The 21,255-nt window shown below is 40.1% G+C and overlaps 2 pseudogenes; one reads left to right on the top strand and one right to left on the bottom strand.

Moving 5' to 3' along the window:
- Positions 1-647: 647 nt before the first annotated feature.
- On the top strand, positions 648-1,087 carry LOC132349842 (small ribosomal subunit protein uS10-like; annotated as a pseudogene).
- Positions 1,088-11,167: 10,080 nt separating this feature from the next.
- On the bottom strand, positions 11,168-12,940 carry LOC132349114 (zyxin-like; annotated as a pseudogene).
- Positions 12,941-21,255: the final 8,315 nt, after the last annotated feature.

The raw sequence follows: 21,255 nt of genomic DNA, 5'->3' as shown, positions 1-21,255 counted from the left end.
TAGTCCCAGGTCCTAAAGAGTTTCTCCTGCTCTTTTTCTAGAAAAAATATATAAATGGAAGTTTATTTTTTTGCCAATAGATTTTCAATTCCTTCAGTACCATTTATTGAAAATGAATACATTGGATTCCTTTTGCTACTTTGTTAAAAATTAGGCATATTTATGTAGATTTATTTCTGTATTGTCCACTATTTTTTTTTTTAAGAAATTCACGTTCTTATTTATTTATTTATTTTATTGATTGATTGATTGATTGCTGTGTTGGGTCTTCGTTTCTGTGTGAGGGCTTTCTCTGGTTGTGGCAAGCGGGGACCACTCTTCATCGCGTTGCGCGGGCCTCTCACTATCGCGGCCTCTCCTGTTGTGGAGCACAGGCTCCAGACGCGCAGGCTCAGTAATTGTGGCTCACGGGCCCAGCCGCTCCGCGGCATGTGGGATCCTCCCAGACCAGGGCTCGAACCCATGTTCCCTGCATTGGCAGGCAGATTCTCAACCACTGGGCCACCAGGGAAGCCCTGTATTGTCCACTATTTTCCATTGATCTATGTATCTACCTCTCCACCAATACCACAGTCTTGATTACTATAGCTTCTTTCTCAAAATTATTTTGTGTATTAAAAAAAAAAAAAAGCAACTCTTTGAGGAAGATGCGGTCACCACTGCAGCGGAGCCTGGGGACTCCCGCTCCTGCGCCTGACTCACCGCTGTTTGCTCTCGCCCAGGAAGAGGTAGGTCAGGAAGTTGCACCGCAGTCATGGCTTAGCGGAAAGACTTCCCTGGAGCCAGAGGTAGCGATTCACCAGATTAAAATCACCCTCACCAGCCGCAACACGAAGTCTTTGGAGAAGGTATGTGATGACCTGATCAGAGGCGAGAAGGAAAAGAATCTCAGAGTGAAAGGACTGGTTCGGATGCCTACCAAGACTCTGAGAATAACTACCAGGAAAACTCCTTGTCGTGAAGGTTCCAAATGAGGATCCACAAGTGACTCATTGACCTGCACAGTCCTTCTGAGATTGTTAAGCAGATCATTTCCATCAGTATTGAGCCAGGAGTCGAGGTTGAAGTCACCATTGCCGATGCTTAAATCAACATTTAAAAAAAATTTTTATTAATTAATTAATTTATTTTTATGGCTGTGTTGAGTCTTCGTTTCTGTGCAAGGGCTTTCTCTAGTTGTGGCAAGCGGGGACCACTCTTCACCATGGTGCGCAGGCCTCTCACTATCGTGGCCTCTCTTGTTGCGGAGCACAGGCTCCAGACATGCAGGCTCAGTAATTGTGGCTCACGGGCCCAGCTGCTCCACGGCATGTGGGATCTTCCCAGACCAGTGCTCGAACCCATGTCCCCTACGTTGGCAGGCAGATTCTTAACCACTGCGCCACCAAGGAAGCCCAAATCAACATTTTTAATAAATTGATAATCAGTTGTTTAAAAAAAAGAGCAAAATAAGCTCAAAGCAAACAATAAGAAGAAAAAATAAAAAGCAGAAATAGATTGGAAAAAAGAAAACAATAGAGAAAATAAGTGAAATAAAAAGCTGGTTCTTTGCATACAAATGGCCAACAGGCACATGAAAAGTTGCTCAACAGTGTTAATTATTAGAGACCTGCATTCAAAACTGCAATGAGGTATCACCTTACACTGGTCAGAATGACCATCACCAAAAGCCTACAAACTATAAATGCTGGAGAGGGTGTGGAGAAAAGGGAACTATCCTACACTGTTGGTGGGACTGTTAAGTTTGTACAGCCTATGGAAAATAGTATGGAGGTTCCTCAAAAAACTAAAAATAGAGTTGCCATATGATCCAGCAATCCCACTCCTGGGCATATAGCCAGATAAAACTATAATTCAAAAAGTTACATGCACCCCTATGTTCATAGCACCACTATTCACAGCAGTATTCACAGGGAAACAACCTAAATGTCCATTGACAGATGAATGGATAAAGAAGATGTGGTACCTGTGTACAATGGAATACTACTCAGCCATAAAAAAGAGTGAAATAATACCATTTTCAGCAAGATGGATGGAAGTAGAGATTATCATACTAAGTGAAGTAAGCCAAAAAGAGAAAAACAAATACCATATGATATCACTTATATGTGGAATCTAAAATGTGACATAAATGAACTTTTATGAAACAGAAACATACTCACAGACATAGAGAACAGAGTTGTGGTTGCCAAGAGGAAGAGGGGGTGATGGCTGAGGGATGGAGTGGGAGTTTGGGGTTAGCAGATGCAAACTATTATATATAAAATGGATAAACCAACAAGGTCCTACTGTATAGGACAGGAAACTATATTCAATATTCTGTGATAAACCATAATGGAAAAGAATATTTTAAAAAAAGAATGTAAAGAGCTGATTCTTTGAAAAAATAAATCACAAATCACCAATATCAGGATTGAAATAAGGAATATCACAACAGATTCTGCAGCCGTTAAAGGGTAATAAGGGAATAGTGTAAACAACTTCACAATCATAATTTGACAATTTAGAAGAAAGGGATCAAAATTCCTCAGAAACCACAGACTATCATAACTCAGCCAAGATGAAATAGATAGCCTAAATAGCCTATAACTATTAAAGAAATTGAATCTATGATTTAAAATCTCCCCCCAAAAAGAAATCCCACATTAAGATGGCTTCATTGGAGTTTTAACAAACATTCAGAGAAGAATTAACATGAATTTTACATAATATCTTCCAGAATATAGAAGAGGAGGGCACTTTCCAATTTGTTTTATGAGGTTGCTGTTACCTTACTACCAAAACTCAACTAAGAGAGCACAATAAAAAAAATATAGAAAATTAGAAGACCAGTATCTCTCATACAGTCAAACACAAAATCCTCAACAAAATTTTAGCAAATTGAGTACAACAGACTATAAAAAGGACAATATTCCCTGACAAAGTGGAATTAATTTCAGGTATGCAAGGCTGGTTTAATATGTGAAATCAATCCATGAAATCCATTATATTACAAACTAAAGAAGAAAATTCGTATGATAATATCAATTGATGAAGAGAAGGAATTGAACAAAATTTAACACTCTTTCATGATAAAAAAATTTTCTCAGTCTTCATATTAAAATTTTCTTGAGGTAAGTACTTAGATTTTTTTTGTGTGTGGGCATACGTTTCCATTTCTCTTTTATTTATTTAATTGTTTGTTTGTTTATTTATTTATTGGCTGCACCATGCAGCATGCAGAACTTCCCTGCCCAGGGATCAAACCCATACTCCCTGCATTGAAAACATGGAGTCTTAACCACTGGACCACCAGAGAAGTCCCCATTTCTCTTATTTTCTTTAGATTTTATTTTTATTTTATAATTTAATTTTTATTTTATATTGAGGTATAGCTGGTTTACAAAGTTGTGTTATTTTCAGGTGTACAGCAAAGTGGTTTAGTTATACATATACATATATCCATGTTTTTCAGATTCTTTTCCCATATGGGTTATTACAGAATATTGAGTAGAGTTCCCTGTGTTATACACTAGGTCCTTGTTGATTATCTATTTTATATGTAGTAGTGTGTATATGTTACTCCCAAACTCCTAATTTATCCATCCCCCCACCCTTCTCCTTTGGTAACCATAAGTTTGTTTTCCACGTCTGTGAGTCTGTTTCCATTTTGTAAATAAGTTCATTTAAATCACCTTTTTTAGATTCAACATATACGTGATACCATATGATATTTGTCTTTCTTTTTCTGACTTATTTCACTTAGTATGATAATCTCTAGGTCCATCCATGTTGCTGCAAATGGCATTATCTCATTTTTTAAAAAGATATTTTGATGTGTACCATTTTAAAAGTCTTTATTGAACTTGTTACAATATTGTTTCTGTTTTATGTTTTTTTTTTTTTGTTTTTTGTTTTTTGTTTTTTGCCACGAGGCATGTGGGATCTTAGCTCCCTGACCAGGGATTGAACCCTCACCCCCTGCATTGGAAGGCAAAGTATTAACCACTGGACCACCAGGGAAGTCCTTATTTCATGGGTTTTTTTTTAATGGCTGAGTAATATTCCATTGTATATATGTACCACATCTTCTTTATCCATTTCTCTTGATGGATATTTAGGTTTCTTCCATGTCCTGGCTGTTGTAAATAGTGCTGCAATAAGCAGTGGGGTGCATGAATCTTTTTGAAGTATGGTTTTCTCTGGATATGTGCCTAGGAGTGAAATTGCTGGATCATATGGTAGCTCTATTTTTAATATTTAAGAAACCTCCATACTGTTCTCCATAATGGTTGTACCAATTTACTTCCCACCAACAGTCTAAGAGAGTTCCTTTTCTCCACACCCTCTCCAGCATTTATTGTTTGTAGACTTTTTAATGATGACCATTCTGATCGATGCGAGGTGATGCCTCATTGTAGTTTTGATTTGCATTTCTCTAATAATTAGAGATGCTGAGCATCTTTTCATATACTTTTTGGCCATCTGTGTGTCTTCTTTGAAGAAATGTCTATTTAGATCTTCTGCCCATTTTTTGATTGGGATTTTTGTTTGTTTGTTCTTGTTTTTTTGTTTTGATATTGACCTGCATGAGCTGTTTGTATATTTTGGAGATTAACCCCTTGTTGGTTGCTTCGTTTGCAAATATTTTCGCCCATTCTGTGGGTTGTCTTCTCATTTTGTTTATTGTTTCCTAAGCTGTACAAAAGCTTTTAAGGTTAATTAGGTCCCAGTTGATTATTTTTGTTTTTATTTTCATTTCTCAAGGAGGTGGATCAAAAAGACGTTGCTGAGATTTATGTGAAAGAGTGTTCTGCCTATGTTGTCCTCTAAGAGTTTTATAGTATCTGGCCTTACATTTAGGTCTCTAATCCATTTTGAGTTTATTTTTGTGTATGGTGTTAGGGAGTGTTCTAATTTCATTCTTTTACATGTAGTTGTCCAGTTTTCCCAGCACCGCTTATTGAAGAGGCTGTCTTTTCTCCATTGTATATTCTTGCCTCCTTTGTCAAAGAAAAGGTAACCATATGAGCGTGGGTTTACCTCTGGGCTTTCTATATTGCTCCATTGATCTATATTTCAGTTTTTGTGCCAGTACCATACAGTTTTGATGACTCTAGCTTTAGAGTATAGTCTGAAGTCAGGGAGCCTGCTTCCTTCACCTCCGTTTTTCTTTCTCAAGATTGCTTTGACTATTCATGGTCTTTTGTGTTTCCATACAAATTGTAAAAGTTTTTGTTCTAGTTCTGTGAAAAGTGCCTTACATAATTTGATAGGGATTTTATTGAATCTGTAGTTTGCTTTGGGCACTATAGCCATTTTCACAATATTGATTCTTCCAATCCAAGAATATGGTATATCTTTCCATCTGTTTGTGTCATTTTTGATTTCTTTCAGCAGTATCTTATTGTTTTCTGCATACAGGTCTTTTGCCTCCTTAGGTAGGTTTATTCCTAGGTATTTCATTCTTTTTCTTGCAATGATACATGAGATTGTTTCTTTAATTTCTCTTTCTGATTTTCCTTGTTATTGTATAGAAATGCAAGAGATTTCTGTGTATTAATTTTGTATCCCACAACTTTACTGAATTCATTGATGAACTCTAGGAGTTTTCTGGTAGCATCCTTAGGATTTTCTATGTATAGTATCATGTCATATGCAAACAGTGACAGTTTTACTTCTTTTCCAGTTTGGATTCATTTATTTCTTTTTCTTCTCTAATTGCTGTGGCTAAAACTTCCAAAACTATGTTGAATAATTGTGGTGAGAGTGGGCAACCTTGCCTTGTTCCTGATCTTAGTGGAAAGGATTTCAGTTTTTCACCATTGAGAAAGATGTTGGCTGTGGGTTTGTCATATATGGTCTTTATTATGTTGAGGTAAGTTCCTTCTATGTCTACTTTCTGGAGGGTTTTTATCATAAATGGGTGTTGAATTTTGTCAAAAGCTTTTTCTGCATCTATTGATATGATCATATGGTTTTTCTCCTTCAGTTTGTTAATATGATGTATCACATTGTTTGATTTGTGTATATTGAAGAATCCTTGCATTCCTGGGATAAACCCCATTTGATCATGGTGTGTGATCCCTTTAATGTGTTGTTGGATTCTGTTTGCTAGTATTTTGTTGAGGATTTTTGCATCTATATTCATCAGTGATATTTGTCTGTAATTTTCTTTTTTTGTAGTCTCTTTGTCTGTTTTTGGTATCAGGGTGATGGTTGCCTCATAAAATGGGTTTGGGAGTGCTCCTTCTTCTGCAATTTTTTGGAAGAGTTTGAGAAGGATGAGTATTAGCTCTTCTCTAAATGTTTGATAGAATTCAGCTGTGAAGCCATCTGGTCCTGGACTTTTGTTTCTTGGAAGATTTTTATTCACAGTTTCAAATTCATTACTTGAGATTGGTCTGTTCATATTTTCTATTTCTTCCTGGTTCAGTCTTGGAAGGTTATACCTTTCTAAGAATTTGTCCATTTCTTCCAGGTTGTCCATTATATTGGCGTAGAGTTGCTTTTAGTAGTCTCATAGGATGCTTTGTATTTCTGCGGTGTCTGTTGTAACTACCCCTTTGTCATTTCTAATTTTATTGATTTGAGTCCTCTCCCTCTTTTTCTTGGTGAGTCTGGCTAATGGTTTATCAATTTTGTTTATCTGCTCAAAGAACCAGATTTTAGTTTTATTGATCCTTGCTATTGTTTTCTTTGTTTCTATTTCATTCATTTCTGCTCTGATCTTTATGATTTCTTTCCTTCTGCCCACTTTGTGTTTTGTTTGTTCTTCTTTCTCTAGTTCCTTTAGGTGTAAGGTTAGATTGTTTATTTGAGATTTTTCTTGTTTCTTGAAGTAGGATTGTATTGCTATAAATTTCCCTCTTAGAACTGCTTTTGCTGCATCCCATAGGTTTTGGGACATCGTGTTTTCATTGTCATTTGTTTTTAGGTATTTTTTGATTTCCTCCTGATTTCTTCAGTGATCTCTTGGTTATTAAGTAGTGTATTGTTTAGCCTCCATGTGTTTGTATTTTTTACAGATTTTTTTCCTGTAATTGATGTGTAGTCTCATAGTGTTGTGGTCGGAAAAGATGCTTGATACAATTTCAATTTTCTTAAATTTACCAAGTTTTGATTTGTGACCCAAGATATGATCTATCCAGGAGAATGTTCCATGAGCCCTTGAGAAGAAAGTGTATTCTGTTGTTTTTGGATGGAATGTCCTATAAATGTCAATAAGTCCATCTTGTTTAATGTACCATTTAAAGCTTGTGTTTCCTTATTTATTTTCATTTTGGATGTCCCTTGGTGAAAGTGGGGTGTTACAGTCCCCTACTATTATTATGTTACTGTCAATTTCCCCTTTTATGGCTGTTAGCATTTGTCTTATGTATTGAGGTGCTCCTATGTAGGGTGCATAAATATTTACAATTGTTATATCTCCTTCTTGGATTGATCCCTTGATCATTATGTAGTGTCCTTCTTTGTCTCTTGTAATAGTCTTTATTTTAAAGTCTATTTTGTCTGATATGAGAACTGCTACTCCAGCTTTCTTTTGATTTCCATTTGCATGGAATATCTTTTTCCATCCACTCACTTTCAGTCTGTATGTGTCCCTAGGTCTGAAGTGGTCTCTTGTATATAAGGGTCTTTTTTTTGTATCCATTCAGCCAGTCGATGTCTTTTGATTGGAGCATTTAATCCATTTACATTTAAGGTAATTATCGATATGTATGTTCCTATTACCATTTTCTTAATTGTTTTGGGTTTGTTATCGTAGATCTTTTCCTTCTCTTGTGTTTCCTGCCTAGAGAAGTTCCTACAGAATTTTTTGTAAAGCTGGTTTGGTGGTGCTGAATTCTCTTAGTTTTGCTTGTCTGTAAAGGTTTTAATATCTCTGTCGAATCTGAATGAGATCCTTGCTGGGTAGAGTAATCTTGGTTATAGGTTTTTCCCTTTCGTCACTTGAAATATGTCCTGCCACTCCCTTCTGGCTTGCAGAGTTTCTGCTGAAAGATCAGCTGTTAACCTTATGAGGATTCCCTTGTATGTTATTTGTTGTTTTTCCCTTGCTGCTTTTAATATTTTTTCTTTGTATTTAATTTTTGATAGTTTGATTAATATGTGTTTTGGCATGTTTCTCCTTGGATTTATCCCGTATGGAACTCTCTGTGCTTCCTGCACTTGATTGACTATTTCCTTACCCATATTAGGGCAGTTTTCAACTATAATCTCTTCAAATATTTTCTCTGTCCCTTTTTTTTTCTCTTCTTCTGGGACCCCTATAATTCGGATGTTGGTGCATTCAATGTTGTCCCAGAGGTCTCTGAAACTGTCCTCAATTCTTTTCCTTCTTTTTTCTTTATTCTGCTCTGCAGTACTTACTTCCACTAATTTATCTTCCAGGTCACTTATCCGTTTTTCTGCCTCAGTTATTCTGCTATTGATTTCTTCTAGAGAATTTTTCATTTCATTTATTGTGTTGTTCATCATGGTTTGTTTGCTCTTTAGTCTTCTAGGTCTTTGTTAAACGTCTCTTGTATTTTCTCCATTCTATTTCCAAGATTTTGGATCATCTTTACTATCATTATTCTGAATACTTTTTCGGGTAGTCTGCCTATTTCCTCTTCATTTGTTTGGTCTGGTGGGTTTTTACCTTGCTCCTTCATCTGCTGTCTCTTTCTCTGTCTTCTCATTTTGCTTAACCTACTGTGTTTGGGGTCTCCTTTTCGCAGTCTGCAGGTTCGTAGTTCCCATTGTTTTTGGTGTCTGCTCCCAGTGGGTATGGTTGGTTCAGTGAGTTGTGTAGGCTTCCTGGTAGAGGGGACTGATGCCTGTGTTCTGGTGGATGAGGTTGGATCTTTTCTTTCCGGTGGGCAGGACCACGTCTGGTGGTGTGTTTTTGGGTGTCTGTGAACTTATTATGATTTTAGACAGCCTCTCTGCTAATGGGTGGGGTTGTGTGCCTGTCTTGCTAGTTGCTTGGCATAAGGTGTCCAGCTCTGTAGCTTGCTGGTCATTGAGTGGAGCTGGGTCTTAGCATTGAGATGGCCATCTCTGGGAGAGCTTTCACAGTTTGATATTATGTGGGGCTGGGAGGTCTCTGGTGAACCAATATCCTGAACTCAGCTCTCCCACCTCAGAGGCTCAGGCCTGACACTTGACCAGAGCACCAAGACATTTTCAGCCACATGGTTCATAAGAAAAGGGAGGAAAAAAAAAAGACAGAAAAATAAATAAATAAGTACAATGAAGTTATTAAAATAAAAAAATTATTAAAAATAAAAAATTAATTTAAAAAAAGAGAGAAAGAAAGAAAGAAGAGCAAAACCAAACCAAAAAGCAAATCCAGCAATGATAACAAACCCTAAAAACTATACAAAAAAAAGAAAAAATCCTGACAGACCGAAACCTAGGACAAATGTCAAAAGCAAAGCTACACAGAGAAAATCACAGAAAGAATCATACACATACACACTCCAAAAAAAAGAAAAAGGAAAAAAAAAAAAATATATATGAAAGGAAGATAGCAACCAAATCATCTACCAGTGGTAATAAGCTCTAAATACTAAACTAAGATAAACATAAAACCAGAAACAAATTAGAAAGCAGAAAGCAGAAAGCAAACCCCAGTTCTACAGTTGCTCCCAAAGTCCACTGCCTCAATTTTAGGATGATTCATTGTCTATTCAGGTATTCCACAGATGCAGGGTACATCAAGTTGATTGTGGAGATTTAATCCACTGCTCCTGAGGCTGCTGGGAGAATTTTCCCTTTCTCTTCTCTGTTTGCACAGCTCCTGGGGTTCAGCTTTGGGTTTGGCCCTGCCTCTATGTGTAGGTCACCAGAGGGCATCTGTTCCTTTTCCAGACAGGAGCGAGTTAAAGAAGTGGCTGATTAAGGGGCTCTGGCTCACTCAGTCCCAGGGTGGGGGGGGCGGGGGAGGGCAGGGTTCAGAATGCGGGATGAGCCTGTGGCAGCAGAGGGCGGCATGATGTTGCAGCAGGCTGAGGCACACCGTGTGTTCTCCCAGGGAAGTTGTCCCTGGATCACGGGACCCTGGCACTGGTAAGCTGCACAAGCTCCCAGGAGGGGAGGTGCGGATAGTGACCTGTGTTTGTACACAGGATTCTTGGTGGCTACAGCAGAAGCCCTAGCATCTCATGCCTGTGTGTGCACTGATAGCCGCAGCTTGCGCCCATCTCTGGAGCTCGTTTAGGCGGTGCTCTGAATCCCCTCTACCCGTGCATCCCGAAACAATGGTCTCTTGCCTCTTAGGCAGTTCCAAACTTTTCCCCAGACTCCCTCCCAGCTAGCTGTGGTGCACTAGTCCCTTCAGGCTGTGTTCAAGAGCCAACCCCAGTCCTCTCCCTGGGATCTGACCTCCGATGCCCGAGCTGCAGCTCCCAGCCCCCACCCGCCCCAGTGGGTGAGCAGACAAGCCTCTCAGGCTGATGAGTGCTGGTTGGCACTGATCTTTTCTGCAGGAATCTCTCTTCTTTGCCCTCTGCACCCCTGTTGCTGCTCTCTCCTCTGTGGCTCTGAAGCTTTCCCCTGGCCCACCTCCCATCTCCGCCAGTGAAGGGGCTTCCTATTGTGTGGAAACTTTTCCTCCTTCACAGCTCCCTCCCAGAGGTGCAGGTCCTGTCCCTATTCTTTTGTCTCTGTTTTTCCTTTTTTCTTTTGCCCTACCCAGGTACGTGGGGAGTTTCTTGCTTTTTGGGAAGTCTGAGTTCTTCTTCCAGCATCCAGTAAGTGTTCTGTAGGAGTTGTTCCACATGTAGATGTATTTTTTTTTCTGGAAACATCTTTTATTTGTAGCTGTAGCTACAACCTGGCAGCACAGGGGTTGGTGGGAACGTCCAGGCTGGTGAGCCCAGCCCAGCCTCCCAGCAGGTCAGGACATTTCCTGGCCCTCAGCAAGCAGAGTAAGAGGCTGCTTGAGTGCCAGTCAAGGGCATCAGTATATCAGTGAAAGCAGCAGCACTCAGTCTGGTGCCTGCTCAGGTGGGGTACCTAGACTATGGTGGGTGGTCCCTGCAGGATTGGGGAGGACTGGACCTCAGGTCAGGGACTCTGCAGCCCTAGGCCATGTTGGGTCCCTGAATCAGAGCACAAGGGATACTGGGGTGGGGGTTGGTATGGAAGGAGGGGTTGGACATCAAAAAATAACTGTTGGGAGGGTGAAGAGGGGGTGGTCTCATTGTGGATGGTCTGCTAATGGGGAATGGATTTGCAGTCAAGAAGGGGGCCAGTCCTCACTCAGGTCTGGGCTCTGGCATTGTGGCATTTCCAGCAGAGCACATGGCCATCCAAGGGGAGCAGCTGCTTTCATCTGCCTCAATGGACAGTGGCTTCCCACAGTCCTTACAGTTGTAGTACTTCATATGGAAGTTCTTGTCCAGAGCAACCACAGACACAGTCTCCTCTCAGCCAGGCTTGGGCATGATGGGCTCTGCGCAGATGGAGTACCTGGGAGCATACTGCTTGTGGTAGTCGGGGATGCAGTGGGACCAGTTGGCCTGGTCCACTATGAAGGAGGTGCCCTCAAGGGGGCAGGCATAGACCACACAGGTGAAGCACTGCGGGTGGTAGGCCTTGCTTGTGGCCCTTAGCATGTGGTCAGTGATGGGCTGCCCACAGGTGTTGCACTTCTCCAGGGTGTCAGTATAGCAGCCCTCACAGTACAGCACCCCCTCCAGGCTGTAGAACTGCTGTCCCTGCAGCTGCTGCTCACACTGATGGCAGGTAAAGCAGGTGATGTGGAACAGCTTCCCCAGAGTGTGCACTGCAAGTTGAGCATGTGCCAGGGGCTGGTGACACTGGCCACAGAACTCGTTGATGGCCACGTTCTGCCTCTGAGGATGCTCCATGTTCTGCATCAGCTGCTGGGTCAGCTGCTCCAGCTCATCCACCTCTTTCAGAGTCAAAGGTCCTGGGGCCCCAGAGGGGTGCACCTGGTTTTGGTTTTTAGCCAGTGGGGGCACTGGGTGCTGCTTCTCCTGCACTTGGGGCTTCTCCTTCTGCTGAGCATAGGTGAAGCTGGGGGGCTGAGGGGAGCCTGTGCCAGTGGAAGAGGGAGCTTCAGGGTGCCCCAACTTCTGATCGGGCTGTGACCCGGGTCAACCTGGAGCTCCAGGGCTGAACTTGGAAACCACAGAAGTAAACTTGGGAGTCACTGGAGAAAACTTGGTGGCTGGAGATGGGGCATGGGGACCTCGAGGCTGGGTGTTAGCCAAAGGCACAGGTTGGGGCTGGGCCTGGAGCTGGGGCTGGACATGGAGTTGGATCTGAGGCCTGGCCTGGGGATGGGGCTGGGGCTGGGGCTGCACATGGAAATGTGTCTGGCTCTGAGGCTGAGCCTGGGAGCTAGAAGGGGACTTCCAGGGAGGCAGAGGTGCTGTGCCCCCAGTTGCAGGCTTAGAACTGGACTTGGAAATGAATGGAGTGGTGACTGGTGGTGATACATATCCAGATGACACCCAGGTTTTGATGGGATCATTCTTGGTCATGTCATCCAGCAATGAAGACAGAGAGTCAATCTCCAGATCAGTACTGCTCACCTTCTCCCTGGGCTGTGGTGGGAGCTGTATGGGGGCCTCAGGCCCTCCCTCCTCCACTAGCAGAGGCAGTGGGGAAGGGAAGATCTCCTCCTCTAAAGGCGCAGTGGGAAATGGTTCCTCGATTGGGGGAGGGGGAGGTGAGAAGGCACCTCCCAGAGCGCCTTTGGCATCATTGGCCTCCCCAAGCACGGGAGGAGGCGGTAAGGGAAAGTCTTCCGGGGGTGGCGGGGGAATCTTGCCCACCTGGCCCATCTGTGCACTTTGGGCCCCAGTGGCCGAGGAAGGTTTGCTGTCACCAGGCTGGAAAGGATTCAGTTTGGGCTTTGGGGCCACCACCAGCTGAACTTCTGCGGGGCATAAAAAACTGGAGCCAAGACAGAGATCACGCGAGGCGGGTGGAGGGCTGCCATGGCCAGGCCCGGTGCAGGCCAGAGAGTCTCGGGTGGCTGTCTCACAGCCGTGTCCATGGACTCTGCATCTGTAGATGTAGTTTTGATGTATTTGTGGGGAGGAAGGTGATCTCCACGTCTTACTTCTCCATCATCTTGAAGTGTTGGAAGTTTTTAAAATCACACTTTCAATTTCAGTACTTGTGATTGGTCTGTTCATATTTTCTGTTTCCTCCTAGTTTAGTCTTGGAAGCTTGTACCTCACAAAAATGTGTCCATTTCTTCTAGGTTGTCCATTTTATTGGCATATGGTTGCTTTTAGTATTCTCTTATGATCATTTGTAGTTCTGTGGTGTCAGTTAACTTCTCCTTTTTCACTTCTAATTTTATTGATTTGAGCCCTTTCCCTTTTTTTTTTTTCTCTTGAGTCTGGCTAAAGGTTCATCAGCTTTGTTTACTTTTCAAGCAACTAGCTTTTAGCTCTATTGATCTTTTCTATTGTTTTCTTCATCTCTATTTCATTTATTTCTGCTCTGATTTTTATGATTTCTTTCCTTATGCTAACTTTGTGTTTTGTTTGTTCTTCTTCCTCTAGTTGCTTTACATGTAAGGTTAGATTATTTATTTGAGATTTTTCTTCTTTCCTGAGGATCATTGTGTTTTTGTTTTCATATTTCTCTAGGTATTTTTTGATTTCCTCAATGATCCATTGGTTGTTTAGTAACATATTGTTTAGCCTTCATGTTTTTGTGTTTTTTACAGTGTTCTTCTTGTAGTTGATTTCTAATTTCATACCATCATTGTTGGAAAAAATGCTTGATGTGATTTCAATTTTCTTAAATTTACGAGGTTTGCTTTGTGGCCCAGCAAGTGATCTATCCTGGAGAATGTTCCATGTTCTTGAAAAGAACGTGTATTCTGCTGCTTTTGGATGGAATCCTCTATAAATTAAGTCCATCTGGTCTAATGTATCATTTAAGGCTTGTGTTTCCTTATTGATTTTCTGTCTGGATGATCTGTCCATTGATGTAAGTGGGGTGTTAATGCCTCCCACTATTATTGTGTTATCATTGATTTCTCCTTTTATGGCTGTTAACATTTGTCTTATCTATTGAGGTGTTCCTATGTTGGGTGCATATATATTTACAATTGTTATATCTTCTTGGATTTATCCTTTGATCATTATTACTGTCCTTCTTTGTCTCTTGTAACAGTCTTTATTTTAAAGTCTATTTTGTTTGATATGAGTATTGCTACTTCAGCTTTCCTTTGATTTCCATTTGCGTGGAAATGGGGTTCTATTTTGTACCTTTGACTGGAACATACTCCTCTGCCATCTCATTTTGTCTAACTTTCTGTGTTTGTGGTCCCACAGACTGCAGGATTGTAGTTCCTATTGCTTCTGGTGTCTGCCCTCTAGTGGGTTATGCTGGTCTAAAAGGCTTGTGCTGGGCTTCCCTGATGGCGCAGTGGTTGAGAATCTGCCTGCTAAAGCAGTGGACACGGGTTCGAGCCCTGGTCTGGGAGGATCCCACATTCCGTGGAGCAACTGGGCCCGTGAACCACAACTGCTGAGCCTGTGCGTCTGGAGCCTGTGCTCTGCAACAAGAGAGGCCGCGATAGTGAGAGGCCCATGCACCGCGATGAAGAGTGGCCCCCACTTGCCGCAGCTAGAGAAAGCCCTCGCACAGAAACGAAGACCCAACATAGCAATCAATCAATCAATCAATCAATCTTTAAAAAAAAAAAAAAAAAAGGCTTGTGCAGGCTTCCTGGTGGGAGGGACTAGTGCCTGCCCACTGGTAGGTGGAGCTGTGTCTTTTCCCTCTGGTGGGCAGGCCATGTGAAGGGGTTTGTTTAGAGGTGGCTGTGGGTGCAGGAAGACTTTAAGCAGCTCTCTGCTGATTGGTGGGACTGTGTTCCTGCCCTGTTGTTAGGCCTGAGGCATCCCAGCACTGGAACCCACAGGCTGTTGGGTGGGGCCAGGTCTTGGCATCAAAATGGTGGCCTGCAGGACAGCTCATGCCAATGAGTATTTCCCAGTACCTCCACCACCGGTGTCTTTGTTCCTGCAGTGGGCCACAGCTGCCCCCTACCTCCCCAGGAGACACTACAGAACCAGCAGGTAGGTCTGGCCCAGGTTCCTGTGAAGCCACTGCTTTGTCCCCCTGGATCCTGGTGCATACAAGACCTTGTGTGCACCCTCCAAGAGTGGTGTTTCTGTTTCCCCCAGTCCTGTGATCAAGCCCTGCTGGTTTTCAAAGCCAAATGGTCTGGGGCTCCTCTCCTGATGCCAAGCTCCCAGCCTGGGGAGCCTGACGTGGGGCTCAGAACTCTCACTCTTCTGGGAGAACCTCTGCAATAATATTATTTTCCAGTTTGTGGGTCACCCAACTGGCAGGTATGGGATTTGATTTGATTATATCATGAAAGTGCCCCTTCTATTGTCTTGTTGTGGCTTCTTCTTTGTGTTCGGATGTAGACTATCTTTTTTGGTAGGTTCTAGTCTTTTTTTCATGGTTGTTCAGCAGTTAGTTGTGACTTTGGTGTTTTCTTGAGAGGAGGTGAGATCAAGTCCTTCTACTTCACCATCTTGTCTGAGAGCCCATTTCTCTTCAGTACTTAGATTATTAATTTCAGATCTTTCCTCTTTTTTTATGTAAGTATTTAGTCCTATAAATTTCCCTCTCAGCACTGTTACCTGCATCCCACAAATTTGGTACATTGTGATTTCATTTTCATTAAACACAATTTCGTTTTTTCTTGAATATTTCTTTAAGAAATGTTCTTTAGGAAGAGTTCATTTTTTAAAAATTTTTAAAGAATTTCCTGTTTGATCCATGTATTATTTAGTATGTTGTTTACATCCATGTTTTTGGAGATTTTTGTTTTGACTTTCTACTATTGATTTCTAGCTTTTTTCTTATTATCAGAGAATATACTCTGTCTGATTTTATTTCTTTTACACTTAAGGTTAGTTTATAAAGCCAGGATGTAGTCTATTTTAGTGAGTGTTCCATAGTCACTTGTAAAGCATGTGTATTCTGGTATTATTGGGTAGAGTGTTCTATAAATGTTAATTAGTTCCTGTTGATGGAAGGTGTTGTTCAGTTCTTCTATAGCTTTGTGGATTTTCTCTCTAGTAGTTATATCAATTACTGAGAGGAGAGTCTCCAACAATAATAGTGGATTTGTCAGTTTCTCTTTACAGCTCTATCATTTTTTGCTTCACGTATTTTGAAGATCTGTTTGTGCACCTGGGTGTGTGTGCTTACACACATAGGACTGTAGTCTCTTGTTGGTAGATTGACTTTTTAAAATCATTCTGTAATGTCCCTCTCTGTCCCTGGTAATTTTCTTTGTTCTGAAGTCTACTTTGATATTTATATAGCCACTCCTCCCTTTAAAAAATTAACACTTACATGATGTTTGTTTTTCTATCCTTTTACTTTCAACTTACCTATGTCATTATGATTGAAGTGAGTTTTTATAGCATATAGTTGGGCCATGTCTTTTTATTCACTCTACCAATCTGTCTTTTAATTGATGTATTTGGGCCTCTTACATTTAAACTAATTATTGATATATTAATGTTTAATTTATTTACTGCTTGTGTCTTCTGTTTCTTGTTACCCTGTTATCTTTCTACTGCCTTCTTGTGGGTTATTTGAACACTTTTCAGAGTTCCACTTTGATTTATTTATATATATATATTTAGTATATCACTTTGTATAGTTTTCTCAGTGATTGTTCTAGTTATTATTGTATACATATGGAAGTCATCACAGCTGACTTTTGTCAACATTTTACCACAATGTGTGGAATGTAGAACTCTTACTTCTTTTAAATCCTTTTACCTTCCACACTGAAAAAATGTAATTGTCTTAAACATTTCCTCTGTATACACATCAGATATTATAACTTTTATAACACTGATGTGTATAATCTAACATCATTGTAAAAATCAGTGTTATAACTTTTGCTTCAAGCATATAATATGACTAAAGAAATCCATTAGATGAAGGATAGTCTCTTATGTTTACTACTTCTACTTTTACCTATTCTGCTGTTCTTCTTTCCTTTCTGAAAGTCTTAGCCCTCTGTTATCTTTTTTTTTCTGTTTTAAGAGCTTCCATCAGCCATTCTTTAAGACTAGATCTGCTAGCAACAGATTCTCATTTCTTTGCCTGAGATGTCTTTTTTTCCACTTTAATTCTGAAAAATAGTTTCACCATATATAGAATTTTGGTTGACAGGTCTTTCAGCTCTTGAAAAATGTGCCACTTTCTTCTGGATTCCATTGTTCTGATGAGAAACCTGTTCTTGTTCAAATTGGTGTTCCCTTATAGGCAATATATTGTTTCTCTCCTGCTTTCTAAGATTTTTCTTTCTTTGTATTTAGTTTTCAGAAGTTTGATTATGATGTGTCTTGGTGTGAATTTTATTTGGTTTATCCTATTTGTAGTTTGTTCAGCTTCTTGGATCTACAATTTTATGTGTTTTGCCAAATTTGGGAAATTTTTATTTCTTCAAATACTTTTTCAGTCCCATGTTCTTTCTTCTGTCCTGGGACTTCAATGATATGAATGATGGATCTTGTTATCCTCCCACAAAGCCTGAGGTTCTGCTAACTTATTTTCCAGTCTATTTTCTCTTCATTATTTAGATTGATTTGTCCTCAAGTTCACTGATTCTATCCTTGTCATCTCCACTCTACTACTGAACCCATCCATGAGTTTTAAAATTTTGGTTATTGTATTTCTGAGTTCTATAATTTCCATTTGTTTCTCTTTATACCTTTTATTCTTTGTTGACATGTCCTTTTTTTATTTACTTCTAGAGAATTTGTAATTCATTGTCTAAGCATTTTTATGGTGACTACTTTAAAATCCTTGTCAGATAACTCCGTATCTGATTCATCTTAGTATTAACATTTGCTGTCTTTTCTCATTCAAATTGTGATTTTCCTGAGTAAATGTTTTTCATTTTATCCTGGACATTTTGATTCTTCAGTTAGGAGACTCTTGATCCTAAATCTTCTCTTTTAGTGAGCAGTCACCCTGTTTATGTTTGGTGTATAAGTTCTGATCTACTTTTGTGAGCATTTGTATCAATGACAGTTTAGTTTTCTGAGCCCTTTGATTTCTATTTTTATCTGCTTTGTTCTGGTGTTGCTGGGGCTCCTGCTTAATCTTAGCTGGTGCCAACTGTGGGGTTAGAAAGTACTTCTGTGGAACATCTAGTGTTGTGCCACCTTGGTGGAGAGCAAGGAAAAGCAGAGCTCTGGTGGGTTAGAATGCCTGCAGGGGCTGCAGCTGTGGACTTGGTCTAGTTGGACCTAGTTGTCCACTAGTTCTCTGTGGGCTTCCCACCCCACCCCTTGGCCAGAGAGAGCAGGCTTTTCTTGGGTTTTGTTTTCTATGTCTATTGGTGGTTCTGAGTTCCATACCTCTCTGGCACCCAATCTGGACGTACATGGGAGATAAAAAGAAAACCAAGCAGACTCACTGCATTGTGGTTCCTCAAGTCTTGGGGGCTCCCAGCCAGTCTGCCTTCTTCCTTCCAGCTTTCAGAATTCTTTTATCATTGTCTACTGAGTAATTTTCAAGGTATTTAGTTGTATTCAGAGAAGTAAACCAGGGGAAAATGATTTTATGCCATCTTCTTCTGGGATAAGAAACCTATTTGGATGACTTTGATGTTTTAAAAACACCCAGGAAAATGAATAACCATTAAGTACATTTTGTTTGGTAAACAAAATATTTCAAAACATAGAACCCAATAGAGGGAAATAGTAAGTTGGTTTTATGGGTAGAATTATTGTGTTCTCCCCTGTCCCTTCTCCCACCCCCACCAAAAGATATGATGAAGTCCTAATCCTAGTACCTCAAAATGTGATCTTATTTGGGAAAAGGGTCATTGAAGATACAATTAAGTTATGATGAGGTCATACTAGAGTAGGGTAGCCTTCTAATCCCAAATGACTGGTGTCTTTATAAAAAGAGGGAAATTCGGACATAGACACAGAAGGAAGACAGCCATATGAAGAGACTGTTAGTAGAAATATGGAGGCAGAGATTTGAATGATGCATCTACAAGACAGGGAACACCAAGATTGCTGGCTATGACTAGAAGCATAAAACATATCCTCTCATAGAGTCCTCAGAAAGACCAAAAGTACTGACACTTTGACTGTGAACTTCTGGCCTTTAGAACTGTGAGAAAACAAATTTCTGTTGTTTTAGGCCACCTAGTTTGTGATACTCTGTTATAACAGCCTTAGGAAATTAATGCAGTTGGGAATTAATGACCCTGTATGCTTAAACACTGGGGATTTAGAGAGACAAAAATATGGGGACACCATGCATCACAAAGTTAGGACCCACTGTTTAAGTACATGTTCTTACAAAGAGACAGAGAATTGAAAGCAAGATATGGGAGGTGTCATTGCTGGCTTGTGGCACTCCAGGGAGGCTACACTGGAGGGACCTGGACACCCAGTCTCCACTGCCTGCTTTTAAATGAACTACATAGCACCAGGTATCTCCCCCTAACTATGGTGAACTAGAAACAGACACCCCCTTCTGTTTTCTGGGCAATTGTAATCGCCTTGGATTCTTGTACAACTCACAAAGTCATGAGGTTCCCCCTTACCAAATGGTTGTATGGAATTTCTCACCACGTGACACTACCAATACCTTATTGTGCGTTTGTGGCATAAGGCAACTGTTCATTAGTTAAAGATAATTCACATGGACGAATTTTTGGCCTCACTGTTTTGGAAAATCCCTTCAAATGAAGAAATAAAGCAGGAAAGATATCCCTCTTAACAATCATCAAAAACAGGAGAATATATCTTTATATGATCCTTTATACTTTTTCTGCAAGTACTTTCACTTTGAATCTTCACTTTAGAAACCAATATGCTTGGACATGTCCACTCTCTGCTGACATGTGGGGACCTCTCACAATTGTATTATTTTCCAAATTAAAAGATTCAATTGAATGAGTCACAAATATCTTTAAAGCTGCTACAGAGTCTGGGTTTTTTTGTTTTTTGGTTCCAATTTGGATGGAGATATTTAAGACCACAGCCCCTACTTTGATATAAACACGTATACACAACTTGGATCTGATATGGAAATTTTCAGGGCCACCTGGGGCAGATGGAAGAAAGCATTTAATGAGCACCAGCTGTGTTCCAGGCTCCCTGATGGATGCATTTCACTGAACACACATCTGTTACCATGTAGTCCTGTGGCAGAAAGATACAAAGGGAATCATTTCCCTTAGTTAGACTACAAAGATCCAAATACAATTAATTTTATTTATTTATTTGGGGGAATTAAGTATCTTTCTTTATTAAAGTATAGTTGATCAGTATAGTATATTATATTAGCTTCAGGTTGCAACATAGTGATTAAATATTTTTGTAGATTATACTCCATTTAACGTTATTATAAAATATTGGTTCTAGTCTCTGCATTGTACAATATATCCTTGTAGCTTATTTACTTTATACATAGTAGTTTGTATCAATACCTCTTAATCACCTACCCCTATCTTGCCCCTTCTGCATCCCTCTTCCCACGGTAACCACTAGTTTGTTCTCCATATCCATGAGTCTGTTTCTGTTTTGTCACATTTATTCATGTGTTTTATTTTTTAGATTCCACATATAAGTGATAACACATAGTATTTGTCTTTCTGTTTGACTTATTTTACTAAGCATAATACCCTCCAGGTCCATCATGTTGTTGCTGCTATGAACTTGGGGGTGCATACATCTTTTGGAATTTGTGTTTTCATTTTCTTTGGATATATACCCAGGAGTGGAATTGCTAGATCATATGGTAGGTCTATTTTTGGTTTTATGAGGAACCTCCATATTATTTTCCATAATAGCTGTACCAGTTTACATTCCCACTAAAAGTGTACTAGGGTTACCTTTTCTCTACATCTTCACCAACATTTGTTATTTGTGGTCTTTTTGATGATAGCCATTCTGACAAGTATAAGGTGATATCTCTGTGGTTTTGATTTGCATTTCCTTGATGATTAGTGATGTTGAACATCTTTTCACGTGCCTATTTGTCATCTGTATGTCTTCTGTAGAAAAATGTCTATTCAGGTATTCTGCCAATTTTTAATGGGGTTGTTTGTTTTTTTTCATATTGAGTTGTATGAGCTGCTTATATATCAGAATGAGAAAGCAAGAAAACAATCCCATTTAAAATTGCATCAAAAAAAATAAAATACCTAGGAGTAAATTTAACCAAGAAGGTGATATACTCCAACTACAAAATAGGAAAACTACAAAATATTAATGAAGGAAA

This window comes from Balaenoptera ricei, chromosome 15 (genome assembly GCF_028023285.1).
Source record: "Balaenoptera ricei isolate mBalRic1 chromosome 15, mBalRic1.hap2, whole genome shotgun sequence".
Lineage (NCBI taxonomy): Eukaryota > Metazoa > Chordata > Mammalia > Artiodactyla > Balaenopteridae > Balaenoptera > Balaenoptera ricei.
The sequence above is the reverse complement of the archived record's forward strand: the minus strand, read 5'-3'. Positions and strand labels throughout refer to the sequence as shown.